Source organism: Dermacentor andersoni, unplaced genomic scaffold, assembly GCF_023375885.2.
Source record: "Dermacentor andersoni unplaced genomic scaffold, qqDerAnde1_hic_scaffold ctg00000041.1, whole genome shotgun sequence".
NCBI lineage: Eukaryota > Metazoa > Arthropoda > Arachnida > Ixodida > Ixodidae > Dermacentor > Dermacentor andersoni.
The window spans coordinates 3,652,545-3,674,056 of record NW_027314754.1 but is presented as its reverse complement, the minus strand read 5'-3'; the positions used below and the strand labels follow the sequence as shown (position 1 = coordinate 3,674,056).

General features: G+C 44.4%; 1 pseudogene; it reads right to left on the bottom strand.

Annotated features, from left to right (window-relative positions):
• Positions 1-3,374: 3,374 nt before the first annotated feature.
• Positions 3,375-3,549, bottom strand: LOC126518392 (U2 spliceosomal RNA; annotated as a pseudogene).
• Positions 3,550-21,512: the final 17,963 nt, after the last annotated feature.

The following is a 21,512-nucleotide window of genomic DNA, read 5'->3' as shown; positions in this document are numbered from 1 at the left end:
AGGAGAGCACGGTGATGTAATCAGCACTTTCATCATTCGTACACTGGGGACGTGCCCATGACGTTTAATTGCAGCCCCGCTAGGAAGACAGAGTAGAGCTCCACAGGAAAAGACATGCGATCGCTAAAAAAGGCAGGGAATCAATTTCCTACGCCATCTACGCACGCGGAGATTGCATCTGTGCAGGCGTCTTCCCGCTTCTCCCCAAGGCCAGTGTGTCCGTCTAGTGAAAACAAGCGAGCAACACCAAGAATCCCCCACGAAATCTCAACGGACACGCTTTCATTCTAGACTGCATTGCGCCAAGCTAAATACAGCAGAGCCTGCAGCCTGTCGTTTGTTTGTGAAGCAAGCGTCAGCTTGCTTCATCCCTACCGAGGCGCATAACTTTCCCTTCTTTCACAAAGTACCAGAAAAAAATTATTGAGGGCGCTCAAAATGTTGCAAAATGAGGCAAACGATTTAGCTCCATGGTACTGAATACAAAATCGATATACGACGAAATTACTGATATTTATACTTATTAACGAATCTTCGTCCACAGAAGATGGTATAGAACTGGTAAAACCTTTTTTGACTAACCAGCCCGTTATTCTACCTTTCTGTAAAGTTCGCTGCTGCGAATCGATTCAAACGGCCAACACATTGCATAATGGTATCTAGAGCGCAAGCAAGACATATCATTTCTGATAATCCTTACAAATCTTAAGAGTGAAATGGCATAGCCGGTCGAGAGAAACTTTACTGCAAACTATATAGAGTCAATCAACATCAATTATTTGGGATATCGGCAAAGGGTCGCCCACCAGCGCGCTGTTGGCCGATGGCAAGCCTTTCGACCACAGCGAGACCCCTAACACTCAATACGCAAAAGTTCACACGGAGCAATAATCACGTAACTTCCAAGAATACTAACAGTTTTGGCAGTTTGTATCAACACCGTGAAATAACTGTGCTTTACTTATGCAGACGCCAGTTCACAGGGCCTGGCTTTCCGTATAAGATCGAGAAGCTACTTTGCAGCTTTCCGTAGGTGGAATACCGCCAATACCTGGCGCATATCAGAGCCCAAGAACGCAGTCCAAGCGTACCACAAAAGAAGTATTTCACTGGATATCAAGACATATAGGAGACCACACAGTAGCCGATGACGCAGCAGAGGAAAATCACAGATGATACGATCTCCCCCGCGTTATCAAGAAGTCAACTGCTCTGCATTCTAAGAGCAACACCATTCAATATATATATATATATATATATATACAGACATTGTTCTGCCAACATTCTAACAGCTCCAATTTATTTCCCATTATTCCGCTTGTTGATATCAACATTTCATTACCTCAGATAAAAAACACTGAAACCCTTATTTATCGATTACGTCTGGGCAACATCTACAGAAAATGCTTGTTACACAGAATTCGCTCCTCTGAAATTCCGCAGTGTATGGGTGCCTTTCTTGATGAAGATATCACCTTATTCTAAAATATTTGCATTGTAACACCAGGATTCCATCTTACGTTTTCATTAATGGCATCATACCGAAGACCACTACGTTTAACGAAATTTCCCACAAGCTCGATGTGGAACCGCAACGTTTACGTAAATGTGAGCGTTGGAGAACAGTATTTCCAAGAACCTTGTCAACTTTTCTGTGACCCTTTCACAATGAGGGCCTTGAGTCGGCTTTCTCATGTTTAGTTTTCTTTTTTTATATTGCGACAGCAATTACACGGACACCCCAGGCGAATTACCGCCCTTGCCGTCGGCATAGCCGTGCTGTTCTGTATAAAGTCGGCGTGCGACATCATCTCGGCCGCGCGACGTATGCATAACATCTAGGCCGCGCGACGTATGCTGTAGGTGGTGTCGAAACCTTGCGAGGGTGAGCCGAGAAAGATGGTGGCTTCATGCAGTAGCGTCTTCTAACGTGCGCATTGGGGGAGGGGGAGGGGGGAGGGAGTGATAGGAAGATGTGCGCGCGTTAGGAGGGGTGGGGGAAGAGAGCCAATTAGTGCGCACCTCTTCTACTCCAGCTGTGGCGGCTGATCACGGCCATAAGCGACCTATTTTGGAACCAATCTGTGCAGAGTACGACGGCTAGCCGATTCAAGATAGGTGATCGCTCCGTATGCGCTACGTTCTCGCGCCCCAAGTTCGCGTTGAAGCGAGAGGCCGCACTACGGGGCAATTCGCTTGCCGCTGCTGCCGCTCTTCATCGCGCCAGCGTTCTAACAGCGAGGGTTCGCGTTTGTAGAGTGAGATGTGTTCATGGTTGCCTGCGCGCGCGTGATAACGTGATTGTTAATTTAGTGCGCAGGCGAACGTTTATAGCAGTTTATGCAGCTGATGAAACGACTAACGTTGCTTCTTGTAGCTGTATAATAATTTGCTATCGCAGTCAATGTTTCGCTTGTCGGGCAAAACGTACGTTTTCCTTTGTACTTTCCTTTGCAATGGGCATGTCGACTGCAATCGCTGTAGCTCTACTCCGACCGACTTGACGCGTAGCAAACGGACACCCTTCGGAATTAGTTTGCTCGAAACATTTGCCGAAAAAAGCTCGTTGGCGCGCGTAACCAAACAATACCCTTCTATATTTGCTATCATAGACAAAAAGTGAAAAATAAGGTTGTGAAAGATTCCTTTTACAATTTGGATAAGGAGAGCCGCTCCAGAACTCGGCCTTTATTTTTTTTAAATATGACCTTTAATAGGCGTGACTAAGCGATAGAAATAGAAACGAAGAGGGGACGGTAGGAAGGCTAACAAAGGACGTGCCCGTTTGACTACCCTATAAAGGGAGAGGGGCAAGGAAAAATATAGTGGAAGTCTGGTATAACACAGTGGGAGGCTACAGCACAGGAACCAACGGAGACAAAGAAGGCACGCAAGGCACACAGACACAGCGCCGTCTGGTATAGACGACGCCTCATTTGACAGCCTCCAGGTCTTTAAGCGGTATCGCAATATTTAAGCGTGCAATTGCAGGAGCAGTCATGTCTTTCACGGAAGCTTTATTCTCCAGACATTTGTTTGGTCTTAAGTAACCGTGGCATTGCAAAATAGCTCTATACGGGCTTGAATTCCCAATTCATGAATTGAATTCCCAATGACAAAAAAAAAAAGAAATTAAATTCTGGAGTTTTTTGGTACGAAACGACAATGTGATTATAAGGCGTCTGGTAAAGATGACGGCTGTGCATTAGTTTAGACCACCTGGGGTTGTTTCAGGTGCCCCTAATGCAGGGTACGCAGGCGTTTTTACAGCAAGGTTGTTAACCTCTAGCCCCCGCATTGACCCACGAATGCGTTCCAAGGGGGGAGGGGGGCACCCTCGCCGGCTTAGGGCCGTATCACGGCACATGGATAGGAATACGTGGGCCGATCCCAGAGATAGCGCAATACCGGGCCGACCCGCGGCGGAGGTGAAGCAAATAACTTCGCCAACTTCTAAAAATGAGTTTAATATCTTGGGTCCAAAGAAAACCACACAAATTTCGCATTGTAGGAAACAGAATATATATATATATTTAGAAAGAAAATAATCTTAGTGCAGCAAGTTCGCCTTCATGCGCGGTGTTTTAAATCCAATTTGACGAATAATGAGAGATGGAACGGGTGCGGCGACGCCGCCTATACACGTGGCCTGCTCTTGAGTGGTTGTGACGTCACGCGTATCGAAAATGCCCCCGCGGCTGTGGCAGCGGTAGCACTAGTTGTATGGGAGGTGCGGTGACCACGTCGGCGCTTGTGCTGGTGTAGTGTGAAGCCATCATGAAAAAAAAAATGCATGATTTTATAATGTAATCAGCCAATGTATGCAGCCCATGTATGCAGCTTAAGCAGCTTCGGTGGTAATCTGTTCCCATATGAATGTTTCGGCCCCACGAAATTTTGCATTTCGATCTCATCGAAATGCGCCTGCCGCGGCAGGGATTTGATACCGTGATCGCGCGCTTAGCGCAGCGTCAAAGCCACCACGCCACCAGGAATGTTTGCACAACGACCTTGCGCTATATAGAGTTCTATATTCTATTTGTTTACTTGTTTATTTATTTACGTTTATTGTTACAATTTATAATATTATAATGGGGACACCTACAGCTGAGCACCATTCTTTAGAAGAATTTGGCAGGTGTACGATATCAGTGTTGATATTTGCACAGCGTAGACAAAAAGAAAGATTGAAAAAAAGAGTTGTGTTTTTCATTTTCTTTTTCTTGTGGTTCCACCTATCTCTAAACCCCTTCGAGATTATCCACGTCATGAATCCTTATAGGCGTGCCTTGCTACTTTAATATGAGTACCAGCCTCGCAGATACAGATGTCCACTGAAGCTCATACTGAATCCTGTATTCGCCTGGAATATTTGCAGCCGTTTCGCCCGGCTAAATTATGCATACTCGCACAACGAGTACACTTCTCCCTCACATCATTCACTGACTTCCATACACAGCTCAATCAATAACGCGTACTTTAAAATGGGGCATGTAGGGATGAGCTGCGAACTAATCTGAGGCAGTGCCATTGATATGGGTACGTGGTAGTTGTACTTGGAGGAGGACCAATGGCAGAGAAGGAACTGTAGGGGAACAACACTGGTGTATGCACTGACAGCACAGTGCAATAGACATTAGGGCAACCACTGGAAGCTAACACAGGCTGTTAATGATGCGGCCGTCTAGAGAGAAGCGGCTGTCTTAAGCCTCGTTCCATTCTTCATGAAGCTGGCAAAGAAGGCAGCTACGCGAAGACAGCGCCCAAGTAAAGAACAATCTATTCTATTAAGAACTACTCTATTAATGCGAACTAGCTTTAATTGCCTACCATCCCATGGTTTCGCCCGGGTTGGCCAGTCGGTCACTACTCGGGTTCTCGCCGAGTACATTTCTCCTCACTCTAAAAAAAAAAAGCGAAAAAAGAAAGATTTGAACTTCAGTCCCCATACGCAGCAGCAGCTTTCTAAGTAACCGTTAGACAATAACGGCATGTCAGTTTACAGTACAAATACCATCTTAGTTCCTTCAGAAGGTTATAACACGTTGATTATGATTTCCACAGTATGGCACATATCGACCACGTGAAATTGGCTAATACGCGAGTGATATACAAATCATGCCACCTGCACTACCGCTGGAGATGTGCTAGTTAGCGGCTCTGTACTTTATGTACTTGCGAAATAAAACCGACGCTACCTAATAACCTCACTGACACAAGTATATGTTGTGAAGCCCAACACTCCTTTAATAAAGGTAGTAGCGTTCTTGAAGCGCTACGCTATTTGTTTTCATTGACAATACATAATCTCCATAACTTCCGTAGAATTAGCTTTTTCTCAAAACGAAGGCTCGAACGAACCAACTGCGAACGAATCCAAATGTAGTGAAGACGCCGAGATAGAGCTCTTTCCTTTCAGCAGTAACTACTGCACAAGGTTTTTCTGTAGCTTTGTTGAGACTACTCCTAACAGAGCAAATATTTCTCAGTGGCGACGTAAACGCGGGCTTCTTAACGGAATACACACCGAACCTTTCTTTAAAAGCTTGAGTTCAGGACAGTAAAACCGGGTTAAAGCGTAATTATCACCTCTGCATGTATATAAGTGTTGCGAATTCTTATATTTCTATGCAAATGTCTAAATCCCGCAATACCCAACATATCATTTTTATACGCTTATTTTGAGGCCAAATAACTGATTTAAGCTCCGCAACTCCAATGTAGAGCTGATAGTGTCGTTTCTGATATGCGGGAGGAGAGTTTGTAGTTGTAGAAGTTGAGCACGTCAATTACTGTTTATTTATTTATGTTAGGAGGAGTTGCACCTAAGAAAGAACGAACTCAGGTAAAACGAGGTAGAAAGAAAGAGCGCGAACTATGAACTGGTTTTATTCGTTTCGAATCTGCATATATAGGCTATGTTCACACGTGACAAAAGAAGGAAAGAATAAAGGAGGAGGAGAGGGCTATTCAAGCCTGCCTCATGTCAACACAAGCTGCGTAGAAAATTGTGTTCAGCATGATATAAGGCAACGGAAGTGTCACTTACGCACTCATCGCCCTTTTTCTTGATGTGAAAAGATCGTAAAAGCTCACGGGCTATTTGGTTCTTCCTTCTGGCTGAAATCTTGATGTTGTTGAGCAGTGGTCTACATCCTTTACATGCGATACAATGAGCAGGCAAGTGTGCTCCTTCTCTTTTCAGAATTGACAATGCGCGCTCTCCTGCGCGTTCATTCACGCCGCACTTTGTTTGGCCCACATATACTCGCCTGCATTTGAGCGGGATTTGATGTGCCATGCCCGTGGCACATTTCACGAAAGCTTCGGCATTGTTTATTCCACAACCACATCATCGGGCTCCTTCTCCTGCGATCTTCGGGCATAACCCAGCGAGCTTATTTGGAGCTGAAAAAACGCAGGGACGTCATGCCTTTTTGCCACTTTATTATGTTGGGGGCGATTTTGTGCATAATTGGCACAACCGCGGATTTCTTTCTGAGCAAGCACTCAGTGCTGCTGCAAAGTTCTTTTTTGTTTTACCGCCTTAAGAAGGTTCTCGGCCACTCCTGTGATGACCTCGCAGGAGAAGGCGGCTTAAAGCAGCCTGTTTATTTGATTATGAAAGCTGTCTTGCATTGCATGCGGACACGATTTTTTAAGTGCAGATTCCAGTCACAAACTTGCAATCGCCCTCTTAATTAGTTTGCTAATGCGCAGAATCATAAGGTAGGAGCTCTTTCAGTGCTCGTGGTGCATAATGCCAGCAGACATGACGCAAGCTGAACTGCAATTTACTATCTAAGAACTACAACGACCCGTTAGTAAGAAGTTCGTATTTACAGTAATAAGTGTCTTCTGGCTTAATTATAATTTAACTGTTTTCTTTATACCAATATACCCTCCATGGCGAGAAATAAATTAGAACAAGAGAGAGCAAGGACAGGAAAGGCAGGGAGGTCAACCAGAGGAGCGCCCGGTTTGGTACGCTAGACTGTGGGCGAGGGCAATGAGGAATAGAAATGGGAACAAGTTGTTTCAATTTTCTTTGATTTGAATTTGTTTTTCACCTTGATGCGGTTAATATGACTCTCCAACGTTTGCCTCATATCATATCGAAGCTGTAGGATAACTCCTCAACAGAGCGCATCGCTTATTTTGGTTATACATTGTAAGTTCCACGGTACTGTAATCGCGACTCCAAGTTATCGCTCGCCACCCACAAGATGCGACAAGAACCTGCCCATGCAGTTTCAGGCCTGAAGCGAAGCAAGTTATATTACGCCATGAGATAAAAAACTCGCCTCGTAAATCTCAATAGCCCAAAGAAGAAAATAAGAAGTTGGATCTGCAAACACGTTTGCTGTGTACCATTATGCGTGCGAGCGCGGTGGAGAGAGGTATATGTACCGTGTTTGTTCGAACATCGACACGGCGCTCTGCGCTCCGTCCATTGCCGCCACCCTCGGCGACCACCATGTCAGTACACCTCCGGTGAATCTGTGCTTGCGCAATAACTGGGACAGTACGACTTTTCGTCTCGTTAACTGGCGTAATGAGGGAAATATACAGCGCATCTCCGTGACTATTATCGCGTCAAGTCTATTCCATCGTTGCAATAAACCTATGGTTTAATCTCAGTTTTATCCTTTATCCTTTCTACATTCGTATCGGAGCGGAGGGGTGGTGGGGGACAATAAAGTGAAAAATGATTTCTTCTGCATCAGTAGATTACCGTCTACAACACCAAAAACACCACTCTTACAACGATAAGACGTTTGGTAAGCCAGAAAAAGCGTAAGAACGAAATACGGTTGGCAACGCTTAAGTTCCCGCAGCTGGTGGCTGTGACGTCTTGGATTTTGATGGCATCTTCTAGGGCCTACTAATTATATATATATCGGTACGGGTTGACTACATTGTGCTCTAAAGGAACCAAATATACAAACATGGCATGTTTCGGGAACCTTTACTCAGCCAACGCGGACCAAATGGGAAAACTTACTTTGGCATCCCTGACGTCACACTGACGTGGCGGCGTCGGAGTTTCGGCGCGAAATTCAAATACTGATACTTAGACCTTGATTTCCTCATCTAATAATCAAAAAAAAAATTTTTTTGAGATGACTGCCTGTAGTATTCTCAAACAATGTTTCATTAGTCTAAGCTGATTTATTGTTTCGCTTTAGCGTCCCTTTAGGAGACGGCATTTCGTAGGAAATCTTCCAATGGTTCGTTTCACGGAATGGTCCAGGGTTGCTACCAACGGCGCTGCCCTCGAAGAACTGACGCGCACACAATGCACACACCGTGGCCGGCACCTGCAGATCCCACTATCAGCGACGTTCTTCCAGACGCTACGTCACGGCGAGGGCAGCAGAGGCCCGCCGGGAAACGGCCAGGCTCGAAACGGCAGCCGTTTCGAAGCAACTGTCATCGTGAGGGATGACGCTGCGCGAACGACGGAGGCTGCATTATCGAGCGATAAGACGCCTGGAGAAATACGTACGGGCCATCAGAAAAGGTGGTTCTTAAATTGTTTGCGCGCGCGGGGACTAAGTGTGTAGCACCGAGAAAAATATGCGGAGCTGCTGATATTATTCAAGATGAATAAATAAGCAAGGAAAGGCGGCAAGATGACCGCATTCTGTAGGAAGGAAGCGAATTATGCTACTCGGAGTTGCGGTAGCCTGCTGTTACAGTCCGATTTCTCGATTTAGAACGGCCGAAGATTAAGGCTGGAATGTTGGGTGGGGGGAGGGTGAAGAATTTCAGCTCACGAAATTAAGTTTATGCGCTGATTTTCAGTAGCGAGAGAAACTTCAATCACTATAAACCGCAACGTGCTTTGGGCATAGCTCTTTGCATACACGTTCCTTCTGAAGGAAGTAGATTATGACAGTTTAGTTTTCTCGACCATAATGATGAAGAATAACCTCTTTATGGGCATTATATCCGAGGACTCAATGACATAAAAAGTAGTGCCTCAGGAGTTATGTGAACTCGTGCTAGTTAAAGGACACGATGGGATGCATTCTCAATCGCTCTTTCTTTGGAATTGCTGTTACCTCTCTCAATGTGACTTTTGTAGACGCGCCATGATGGTCCAGTGGTTCTGGTTTTCAGCTACCGAGACAGACTACGCATACGTGCTTCGAATCACGTTTAAGACAACCAGGAGGTCAAACTTAACCTGGAGCACTCCTCTATGACGTCTCTCAAAGCCCAAGTGTTCCATTGAAACTTCAAACGGCAACCGCCAGAATCTGAAGTCAACCGCACCAAACCCTTTGTACAATTTCTTCGGGATACGGACCTCCATGAAGCTCTGTAGATAACGTTTGCAAAGTGGATTTCGCGCACACGTATGTTGTAATGCATGTTCCTTTTCTTTATATTTTACCCAATTTCTGTCGACCTTCACCATCTTACCTGGAGTACCATACCAGGCTTTTCGCAAGGATAACCTTTCGGGATATAATAATAAACTATTTGTTTTTTTCTCTTTGAAAAAATATTGGTGAATTAATCCCCCCCCCCCAACTTCCTAATACAAGTAGTACTTCTAAATTAGCTACGATGTCAGCTTGTATCAATTTTAGTCCCCCCGCAATGATGGATAGCGCGAACACTAACTTACGTTCATGAGGTTCTCACTTGAAATTAAAGTACTTGAGAAACTGCGAACGTGTCGCCTTGACTGTTTCGATAATTCATTAATACACAACTGTGCGGTCGTTATCACCACAGAAAAGTAAACCTGCCACTCCAAAATGACGATATTTCTGTCAGTTTCCTTCCCACAATAATTAGCTGGAGTGTTTTATTAGCGTTATCAGCTGCGTCCGTCTAACTCCTGCTTGACAAGGATCTTCCTCAGGCGAATCACGATGGAGAGCTCGGTGCGACGCTGACTGCGACCGTGAAGTCTTCCTTCTGCTTAAGTTCGCGCGGACGGAGTGTTTTGAAGCGGAAAGGTCAAATGGCCCACTCAGCGAAAAAGCCGGCGTCTTTCATCTGTAGCCGCGAAACTGCAGGTAAAATACGATTGGGTGTGACGCCACGTAATGAGCGCGCCTCGACGGAACATAGCGGGCGAGAGGGAACATCTGCGGGTCATTAGCGTGCCAGGTTTTAACGCGACAGCGTTAAGGAGCTCGTGCCGCGGAAAAGCCGGTGTCGTCGGCGGCGTTGGCAGTGAGCGAAAAATGGCGGAAGGCAACTCTTAAATAAAAACAACTTGCAAGATGGCCTGGGTGGGAATCGAACCAAGGTCTCCGGAGTGTGAGACGGAGACGCTACCACTCAGCCATGAGTTCGATGGTTTTGCGTAAGAGGAGAGGGCATTGCCGTGACTCCACCTTACCCTCGCTCTCGGAAGCCTGTGTAATCCGCGCGTTCTTTTTCCGCGCAAGCTCTCGCTTGCGTTCTAACTGCGCCTCGATCAGGCAAAATCAAAACGCGCCAAGCGTCTCAATGCGTTCGCTTCGCCACGACAGCTGCCCATCAGAGATTCGTAACTTGATGGACCACTCAGCGGCGTTCATTTGAAAATTAATACTGTCGCAGTCAGAAATTATAAGTGCTTAGATGTCCTCGGATTTTTTCCTACAGCTTCTGACAAGGTTAGTTAGTTAGAAACAGCAATGGGAGGTCATAGCGCTGGAAGACCCGGACAAGGGCGAGATGATAGCGCAGATTACTAGTAAACCGATGTTATGATCTTTGTGAAAGAATCGACATTTGTACAAGTTGGTATTGGTTGAACATCTTGAAGGGGCAGTGCCTGACGACAGATACAGAAAGCAGGAAAGACAGAGACACAGTACAGCATCTGTTTTTGTAGTCCGGTGCTGTTCCTTCAAGAAGTTCAGCCAATGCCATCTTGCCCAAATGTCGATTCTTCTACGGTCAGCGCTGTCCTGTGTCTTTCCTGCTTTCTGTTTTTGTCTTCCGGCACTGCCTTTTCAAGGTGTTTGTAAACAAGACGTATCTAACGTACGTCTAGCTAACGTACCTGTCTAATCGTACGTACGTATCTAGCCGTATCTAATCTAATCCGTATCTAAACGTATCTAATCGGCGTACGTATCTAACCAGCATATCATTATATGCTGGGTGCCTGGCCATAGGAGCATCGAGGGCAACGTTCTGGCGGACGAGATGGCCACGTCTATCGCATCGCAAGCCGTTAACTCTACCGCTGAGGTGCCTGTCACAGATCTGAGGCCTTTCTTGCGAAAGAGGATGCGCGGCCACTGGCAACGCATGTGGGACGCGAACACAGATAATAAGCTCCACCTAATAAAGCCACAGTTAAGACTCTGGCCTTCTACTACAAAATCACGCCGAACACATGTCCTATTCTGTCGTCTAAGAATAGGACACACATTTGGCACCCACAATTTTTTACTCACTGGAAATGAGCCCCCAACCTGTGGGAGATGCGGAGAGAGGCTGACCGTCCTCCATGTCCTCCTGGAGTGTCGGAAAGCCGAATCTGACAGAAAGAAACATTTTCCGTTAGCATACCGGCAGCACATTCCCCTTCATCCTGTAATGTTACTCGGCCCTGAACCGCTCCTTGACACTAACGCAGTCCTAGACTTCCTGAAAGATGTTGTGTTACATGTAATTAGCCCCATACGTTCGTAGCGCCTCCTCTCTTCAGAGGATGCCGCTGTGATAACTACTTCGTATAGCACATGCCTCTCGGCCCTTGTGTTTCAAGGGATCTGGCGAGGCAGTAGTGCTCTTAGACAATTTTAGCATCTCGCATATTTTATATAATGCATCATTCATTCTTAATGCATTTTAGTGATGATAGTACACGTCATTAATCATTGCCATAATTTTATGACGTGTAATTTTTATGCAATTTACACATTCTTTTAGGCCCCTTTACAGCCACGTCACCTTACAGTCACAGAGCCCATCAGACCACGACATATTAATTACTACTAGCATGGCGCTCTTTGGCCATACCTGGCCCTTGCGCCACTAAACCCCAAACATCATCAGACAAGAGTGCCAACGTGACGTTTTGTATTGATGTAGTGCCCGCGTGTCTCCTACAGAAGTACGCGGCGAGGAAGGGAGGGGGGGTGCGCAGTGAAGGCGAGAAAGAAACTATTCGCTCACCTACCGGCTCAGAGTGGTTCAGGAACCCTTTAAATTGGTGCGTTCTCGCGATATTGCCGGTCGAAAGAAAATAAAATTTATTTTCTTTCGTAATCTTAGGTTTAGAGAGATTACTCACACTTACTAATATCTTAAACATCGCATGAGTAGCAACTATAAGTGCTCGCGTCTGTGTTCGCTCCGAGAGTGTTCAAATCCGCGCTATTTGTTTCCGTGGTTTGTGTAAAAGCACCGTTGCGGTTCTCGAGACGTGCTTGGAATATCTGTGTGATCATTAACAGCGTGACAGGCAGTACAACTCTGGCGGAAGAGCCCCTTATTGGGCCAACTTATTCTGAGTGTCAGCCTCGTTCCCGATCGGTGCAGCCCTCCGCCTCGATTCTTTGTTCTCTAGTTTTTTTCCTTTCACCATTGTGGAAATAAGAGGTGCGAATATGAAAATGGCTCCATCATTGAAAGCTAAGCTTTATTACAGAGCGTGTGGCAAATAGTTGATAACAAATTTCAATTAATTTCAGAGCTGGAGAGAGCTAACTGCTGCCATGAAAATCAAGCTGTGCTCATCAGGCTTGCAAATGGATATATCTTTGCAGAAATTTCACACTTGGTCGGCCATGGCGCCCCCCGTGTTTTAAAGGCAGGCACGAGAATTTGCGTGGAGAAATTTTGGCAGAGAGACAGTGGGATGCCTACTCGCGCCTACTGCATCTGACAGGGTCAGACCCGTATGAATAGGAAGCGAGCTAGATTGCAAGGTTAGACCGCTGCACCACCATCAAGCTTACAAGCTTTGTAATGCGTGAATAAAGGTCGCTAGCGCATTTGTTTATGTCATTTTGTACCCTGTTGCCCATACACCCTCAGCAGCACGAACAAGACCTGTCACCAACGCCACTGTGGTGGCGTCCCTGATACAAGCTATCCAATTCCATCGTTTTTTATTTTCTCTTGCATCCTGTCATAAAACCATCATGTGCAGCCCGTTTGTCACCATAGAGATAAACTGATGTCAAATCCGGTTGTGCGTCAAGCGATTTTGCAACGAGTAAACACAGGATTGCCGTCGTGAACAAATATGCAATCAGCAGACCCGCGGCAGAGCATTGATGTTGTGCAGCGAAGAAATGCTTTTTAGGCGAACGTGTATACAGTCAAGCGATCTTAACAAAAATACACCAACATGCGCTGAAGTGGGGAAATATAACTGGCGCAGAGCGTGCAGACAGAGTGGTCCAGGCATGTCGCGCCATATTACACCTGAAATACGGAGGCAACCTTTACTGTGGAGTAATTTTGCCGACGGAGCAATTTGTTTATGGATTGAATCTTTGTAGAAGGCAAAATACGAAAGTGATAATAGGATCACGTTAAACCAAGGCTGACAAAAAGCATGTTACGCGCATTTTTGTCATTTATAAAAAGAAATAAAGCTCAAGAAGAAAGAGACAAGCGGTGTGCGGTAGCTTCAGTGCCTGTTTCTTCCTGGGAAGGGCTAATCATCACGCCCAGTAATAGGCTAGAATTATAAACTACTGATTCCTACTTTAAAAGAAGCCGATTCCTGTGTAACTCCCCTATCGAAAATTCTTATGCGATATCACGGAACATACCGGTTTATTTACAGAATCTTGAAACATTACTTTTCGTATCATTGAATATTAGAGCATTGGGGCACGTGGGCTTGTTTCTATAGGGCTGCGATTGAGCTAAAGTAATTCTCATAGGAACTATGTAGGGAAAGAAATTGTGGACTTGCTTTCTGTATGGTGCTATTCATGATCGTGCATCAGGTTCGTTTAAACATCCGCACACTGTACAATCAAAATACCAAAGTCAAAAAGATATGGCATTTGATCATGACACATGAAGTGTGCTTGCAGTTTAAGGGTGAGTAAGAGCAAACTCACGTTTCTTGCTTACGTTCTTTATTGCACAGAGGAACAGTTGACTGGAAGGCAAGAATTGACAACACCTGAAAAGTAATTCTTTGAGGCATACAGCTTCAATGCATTCATATGATAAACGGCATAGAATATGATATGGCCATGAACTTTTAGCTGTCTTTTGTTTTTAACCCTGTCTGTTGGCACCTGTTTAAACCCTTAAAATCACGTATCTTCGCAGGAGACAACGGAAATAAATTTAGCCACACAATGTTTTATATATAAGGTATCGTGCCTTTAGCAAGATTCTCTTGCGATGTACATGATTGTCAGCTACGTAATAATAATCGGTGCATTCTAATTCCAGCTTAAAGGACTAACGCGTGCAATCCTTACGTGAGTCGTAAAAAAATATCTTCGCTCTTCTGGCCGGACTGTCTCAGCCGGACTACTCCCTAAAATATTCGTTCGCGAACTGCTCCGAACCAATAATAGTGGTCATTCAATCATCTTGGCTGCAGGTAGTGCCTGCCGGAGGCAATGTAAGCGGATCTTCTATCAACCATGCTGAAGAGGGGCCCGTTATTCCTGCACTATGAAACCCACTCTATCACCCGACGTCGCAAATCTATACGTCATTCGGAAACCGAACAAAGGTGCCCAAAGGTAAATTCGTTTGGTTCCTTTATTTCCGCTTTGATGGGAAGAGGCATGACTCTGCCTCAGGGGCCGCCGTGCGATCGGATAATATTTTTTGAAGCTGTCCAAGAAAACCCAGGGAAGTCGTAGGCGAATCACGTAGGTGTTTTGGCATCGGGTTTTAACGTACCGCTCTGGGTGAGGTAACCCCGTTGCTACACTTTGCGCTAAATTACCAGCCTTTTGTTAAGAAAAAAGTAGTGCGTAACTTGCCGCACGCCCATGTAGGCGGCGAGTACGACTTTTTAAAAAAATAAGTGATCAGAACTTCAATCGATTGTTACTCACAACTAGGAGATTTCAAGCTAGAAAGGCAAAGATGATGTCTTATGTTTAGCCATGCATTATATTTTTGCAGATTGTTGGGTCGGTAGTTTTACAATCTGTGGTCGTGTCGCCACATGACTAATTATTTCTTTCATATGTATAGGAAAATCAAAAATCGTCAAAGAAGCATGTTCGGAAATCGTTGTTTTCTCGTTGGTGTACTTATATTGTTCATGTATATTCATGCATGTCGAATTCAGTACACTCAAATGCTTCCCACTGCATAGCCCGCAATATTTAGGTAATTTACAGCGCTCAAGTATTGTTTTAGTTGTTTACCCCTGTTTTCGTTGTGCGCACCACATCCTGGTATTTCCGAATACATATACTCTGGCTCAGCCTTCTAGCTAAATTTACCTGATTGAGGGGTGGGTTCTCGACGTCTTTTCAAATAAAAAGATCTGACTCAGCTGCGAAAAGCACGGCCACGGAAACTAAACGTTTCTAGAAGAAAGGGGGCATACGATACAAGATGCAGGTAACGCCGGCGTCAAACGAATTCCGCTTTACGTCACAACGAACGTTACCACTATGATGGAGAACCTTTTCTTCCATCGCCGCGAAGCACTTCTTAATTTTTTTTGCAAACGGGGGAAAATAAAAACGCCAACAAAACGTTTAGCTAACTTTTTTGAAGTGATGCAAATGTTCCAGGCACCTGGAGCAATGCAATTGGCGTGCCGTTTGTCAGCGCGTTTTTCCTGAAGAAACACGCAGCGCTCGCGTGAAGGAAGACCGCTTTGACTTGCCGACCAATCACTTTGAAGCCAAATTATCGGACAGTGTTTTACGAATGCTCCGAAGTCAAGGCTTGATAAGTCTATGTGAATAACTGCGACACCCAGTGGCATGATGTTACGGTGCCGAGCTCGAAATCATAGTTTCAATCCCGGCCGCGGCAGCCGCATTTTGATGGAGGCGAAAGGCGGACACGTTCGCTTATACTTATTGGCGTTCTCGTTAAAGAACCTCAGGTGGTCAACCCTATTCCGCCTTCCCCTTATAGGGTGCGTCTCACGATCAAAGCGTGGTTTCGCCACATAAAACCACATAGTTAAATGTTTTTACGTATGTGTGGTTACGAAAAATTTCCGGGCGGAAATTTTGTCCTGATGTTGATTAGTAAGTTCTTCTTTTACGGCACTCCGCCATTTAATGTCAGACATTGCTCCATCCACACAGTCCAACTTCTCGTAACAGCTATGTCCGGTGACATGTTCCGCCTTTATTACAAAAAACAGTGTGCCACTACGTTACACGCACGCTTATAAAAAACCACTTATCTTTCTGGTTGAGATGCGGCCCGCGTCAAGAAATACAACGCATTATGCGGCACCTGGTTTGGCCTTATTCAGGCCCAATAGCTTCTGAGGCTGCATTGATATTACCCAGCACATAATTACTCTTGATGTATGCCGCGATTATTGATGTCTTCCAGGTGCGCTGCATCCACCATCCTCTTTTGTTCTGAGTGCGGGTAGGCTGTCCTCATATATTGAATATGGCCTTCTCACTTAGGCCAGAATATAGGTCGTGCACTCTGAACCTCGGGTATTGAGAGCTCGGGCCCGGGCTCCCTTTGTGCACTACGCATCATTCACAAACTTCCCTTTGAGGAAACTTTGATGCCGTACTCAGTGGGAGCCGAAACAAAGAAACGCGTAGGCTTTCAAGCTTATTCTACGATCTTCGAATAACGTAAAGAAGAGAGTAGTGTCAAGATGTATAGCGATGGTACTCATACACTCTACCGGAACGAATGAATGAAAATAATTAAGCGAAACAGACAATTGGGCACATTGCGATAATTTGTCAACTGATGTAACTGCAGCGCAGAAAGAAAAAAAGAACGCAGCACAAGTAAAAGAAAGACACACATACGATCGCTAGAGAAAGTATCCATGCGTAACAGAAACGCGATGTTTGACAGACACAAAGAATGAGATAGCAGAAGCGCTGTGAGGGAAAACCCCCGCAGATGATGTGAAGTTTAACTGGTAAAGCTTATCAATTTACCCCTAATGCCCTGTTTTTACAATCTGAGACAGCCGTTGAAGAAAGACAGGGTGCAATTGTCATCGTACGTTAGAGCAGTTGGCATTACTCATATAGGTTCTGAAACCTTCTGCAGCGTTCACAACGTCTTCATACGATCTGATTAGGATGGCCCTGTCTCTCAGTCAAAATGAAGACAGCTTCTTGTCGCTGTCGCCATTTTTCTCTTTCGCTAAGATTGAGCTCATTGTACCGGAACATTTGGAGATGACATTGGCCAGGGTTTAAAAATATGCGAATGCCACGTAGTTGGACAGAACCAAGGTAATGTTGTTTGCCGTCGCTTGTAGCTACTCAAATTATTAATTGTTTCAATTCTGCTTCATTAGATAATTAGTGTTCATTATTTATTGAACTATTAAAATATTAGAATGAGATGAAAAGTATCAATCAGAAAATTTACAGCGACATGAAAAACTCCCGATAGATCTTTCTGTTGCTCAAGCTTTTGCTACATAAAAGTGTTTTTCCGAGCGTGAAAGTAGCCCGCCAATGCAGGCAAAACTGCCGCGCGACTGGCTGCTCGAGGCAATTTGCGTGTATTCGCGCGCTTCTTTCACGCTTGAAAAAACACTTGTATGTAGCATGTATTGAGCAACAGAAAGATCTATCGGGAGTTTTTCATGTCGCTTTACAATTTTCTCATTGACACTTTTAATAAAACCTTCATAAAACCCGCGTCAAGCAAGGAATGAACCGTTAATATATATATATATATATATATATATATATATATATATATATATATATATATATATATATATATATATATATATATATATATATATATACCGGAGCTTTGTCAAGCCGAAGATATTTCGGCTTTCTTTCCGGATCTCCCTTTTCACCTTGTATCCAGTGGTCAAAATACAAATCATGATGATGATGATGATGTATGTGTGTGTGTATACATATATATTTCTATATATATATATATATATTCCTGGAATCACTTCAAGGAGAGACGGTAAACGAACATTTGTTGAGTGACTCGCCTAGTTTTACGCTCATTCTGAGTATCCTATAAACAGCGTGTTTACCCATGAATATGGGTAAACACGAGTTTTTTTTTATTGTCGTATAGGAGATCCAGTTAGGATTCCTTGCTTTGTTTTTCCATTTTTTGGTCAAGTGAACAAGTTTGTAGGTATTATACATTCTTAATTAGATTGATTTGAATGTACAGTGTATGTATATTGCCGTATGTGAATTGTTATAATCTTCCTGTAAAAAAAAAAAATTGTACTTCGCAACTTGCCATGTTGAAACTGTGCCTGCGTGAATTCAGGGTGTCTAGGGCCTAGTCAGGTGACCACGTGTGTCACCTTTAGCCCTCTTCACCCGGAGAACTGTATATTGTCTAAATTTCAATAAAGTCAACTATATTGGATTGCAGTGTCGTCCACGATCATCTCGTCATCGTCACGTCATCTTCTCACGCTCAGCATCGCGCTCCTCATACAGTTATGAAAAACAAGAATTTCCCCCCTTGTAGTGCATTGACGCCACCGCGAGAAGAGATGTTTTTGAAAACGCAAAGGCATTGACATGTTTCCGATCTGCTATAGCTCCGCGCGCATCCGAGTCGCAATAGCATTGCCTTCGGGATCTGTTTCACTACTAGAAGGAAGTGGCTATGGGGCACTGACATTCGACATTACCTATAGATATTTTGGAAACGTTTACCATTGGCCTGTCAATCAGCTCTGGCGATCGGGAATTTGCGTGCTGCTCTTGTGTACCACGCAGATCGTGATAGCGGTGCGATCTCGGAAGGTATTTCTGACATCAGAATAGGCAATATTGCAATGAATGAGGACTCAGTGTTGCGTAGATAGCATAAAGAAATTATTTTTGAGAAGATGGCTATAATGCAAAGGGAAAACGCTCCTGGGAGCTGTCCTTCGTTAGCTGTGCCTAAATAGCAAGCGACTTAGTCTTATTCCGGGTTAGGTCATCAGCACTAGGTTTTCGCCACTGGGATGTGTTTAATTCTACCTGTGATTTCATTCAAGGTAAGAAACGCTTATGTTGCTCATTCTTGCTTTTCTTACTATGCATTTCTTATTTCCAAATTATTAGCAGCTTAGATTTTTCATTAACATTATGTTTTTAACGAAATCGTCCATTGATCTTGTCTCACAATCACACAATAGTCGCTTGTTCCAAGTTTTCGTCGTTCCTTTCTTCATTTGTTCCAGAAGTTATATGTGCGTAAAAGCCATCCTGTCCTTGGCACACCCTTCATGATGGATACAAGCCATTTTTTCAAAGTTCGTCACTATCACGAAGGCAGCGACATCCGCGGTGAGAGCCTACAACTTGTCCCAGTGCGTTCAGAGCAGGCGGAATCGCTGCCATCTCCTGATCTTTTCTTTTTTTTCTTGCGCAGCCCACCCCAGCGTCGACAATCTTCAACGGCAAGCAACTGTATCCTCTAGTGGGTCTGCAACCGAGTTGACGAATGGTGTGGACCCCCACGTTTATCCTTATATCGCACAAACAAGGTGCCGTCGCATCATTAGATACGATCACGCCAGCCGCAGTTTGCCGTGGTCTATATCGAGAGGTGGCTCAGTGGCGCATTCCCACGGGGTTGCAGGCTGCATAGGCAATTGATGGAAGCGCACACTGCCCACAGCATTAGTAGATGATGTGCTTCGTTTTATGTATGCGGCATTTGGCTCACACGCCCGCCTGATGCATAGTTTGCATCTTGAGGAATTTGTGGCAGAAAGACGACCGAGAACGGGTTTCTCTTGAGTACGTTGAAAAAGAACCGGCACAAACGAAGAGGTGACCCAGCTCACACACGAAAACAAAGCTTGTCACTAGCCACACGTTTGTTTAAATTTCCCGGGTGGCACGTTCCCGCTCAGACGCATGTTAACCTTGCGTCGTGGAAGATGAGAGCGAGGCGAAGTCTATGAGATAAATCATGCTGTGCCAGATGAAATTGTCAATGTTTAAGTGTTTGGACTGCCGGCAATATTTTCATACATAATGATGCAAATGACCAATGTGACAGTCGTTTCACAGTCACCGATATCTTTGTGTGGTGAACAAACAGCGCCAAAGTAGGTGATTTTGTTTGTTTCTGCCGGTTTTTTGCGAGTACAGGCTGCTTTAAGTAAAAACTGCATTTCTATTTAGTCAACTCATGCTGCAAACGTATTGCCTGTATGACCTAATAAACGTTGATGCCAAATTGCTCATGCGGCAAGCGGCTACTGACATATCAGTATTTTCTGGGTATAGCTGGTGCTGCAATACGCGTTTCGTGCCTATCACATTCCTTCGTTTTCCATTCGTCTGTAGAACGTCAATTTTTGGGATACATCGAGACCCAGCTTTATATGGCAGTGATGCTGTCACTGTCGACAAAAATACCACGTATTGTGAGATAGGAATGCAAAGAAGAAATATGGCGATGCATATTTAGGTGTCAATAATTAAGAAACATGACAAAAACACTCCGACGAGTGCGCTAGTACCATTAATAGTAATAAATGCCCATTACAGTCACACAGTTTAAAAGCAGGTGACCTATTGTGCACCGAAAAAGAGGGCTCGTCCATCCACGCATGTCTTTTAAAAACTTGTTATTCCAGGTAACCCAAAAGCATTTCTAGTATTCGGCATTTCACGCGTAAGCTTATTACGAAAGTTTTACTGTATTTAGGTAATTTTAGAACTTTGGCGGATACCATGTACTGATAAGGCCCAGGAAGTTGGAGTTTCATTTGCTGTGTTCCTAAGTTTAGAATAAATATATCTAGACCTTTGAAGAGCATGCAGTATGTAAATAAAGTGAATCGTTCGGCAAAAATAAAAATTGTGTCCTTCGTGTTGTTGCATTATTTTTTTTTTTTTTTTGTTCCAAGTACACCTATAGCGCAGCGATTCAAACTGTACCGCGGTGCTCACAGTTTGTCTGAAAATGCGGAAAGCAGTGTTCGTACAATAATAAAACAAGACATGAACGCATAAGTAATTCAAACTATTTGCCTTCTACATAGCATCGGCTTGACGGAGCAGCTGGAGAGAGCATTATATTTATTGTTGAAGTTAACGCGGGGCATGCGATTAGGCCGTAAACCAAAGCAGTTTCGTTAAGTACTGCGCCTGAAACCAGGGAGATAGCACCAGACGCAGTAGTGTATCTTTCGTACACTAATTTTAAGCCGTAAAGCTTTTCTGCAAGCATATAAAGGGGGCTGTGCGTGGCATTGGAGGATAAGTGCTGTGTTTTACGCGCTTCCGGCTATTTACATACGCAGAGGTCGTTGATCTGGACTAAGAGAACTTATTAAGTAATTCAAAGACGACTAGTCACGTAAGCAGTGCTTTAGCATGGAAAAAAAATGGGAGGGGCGTGCTATCAGAGCCTTTCTCGGCATTGTACTA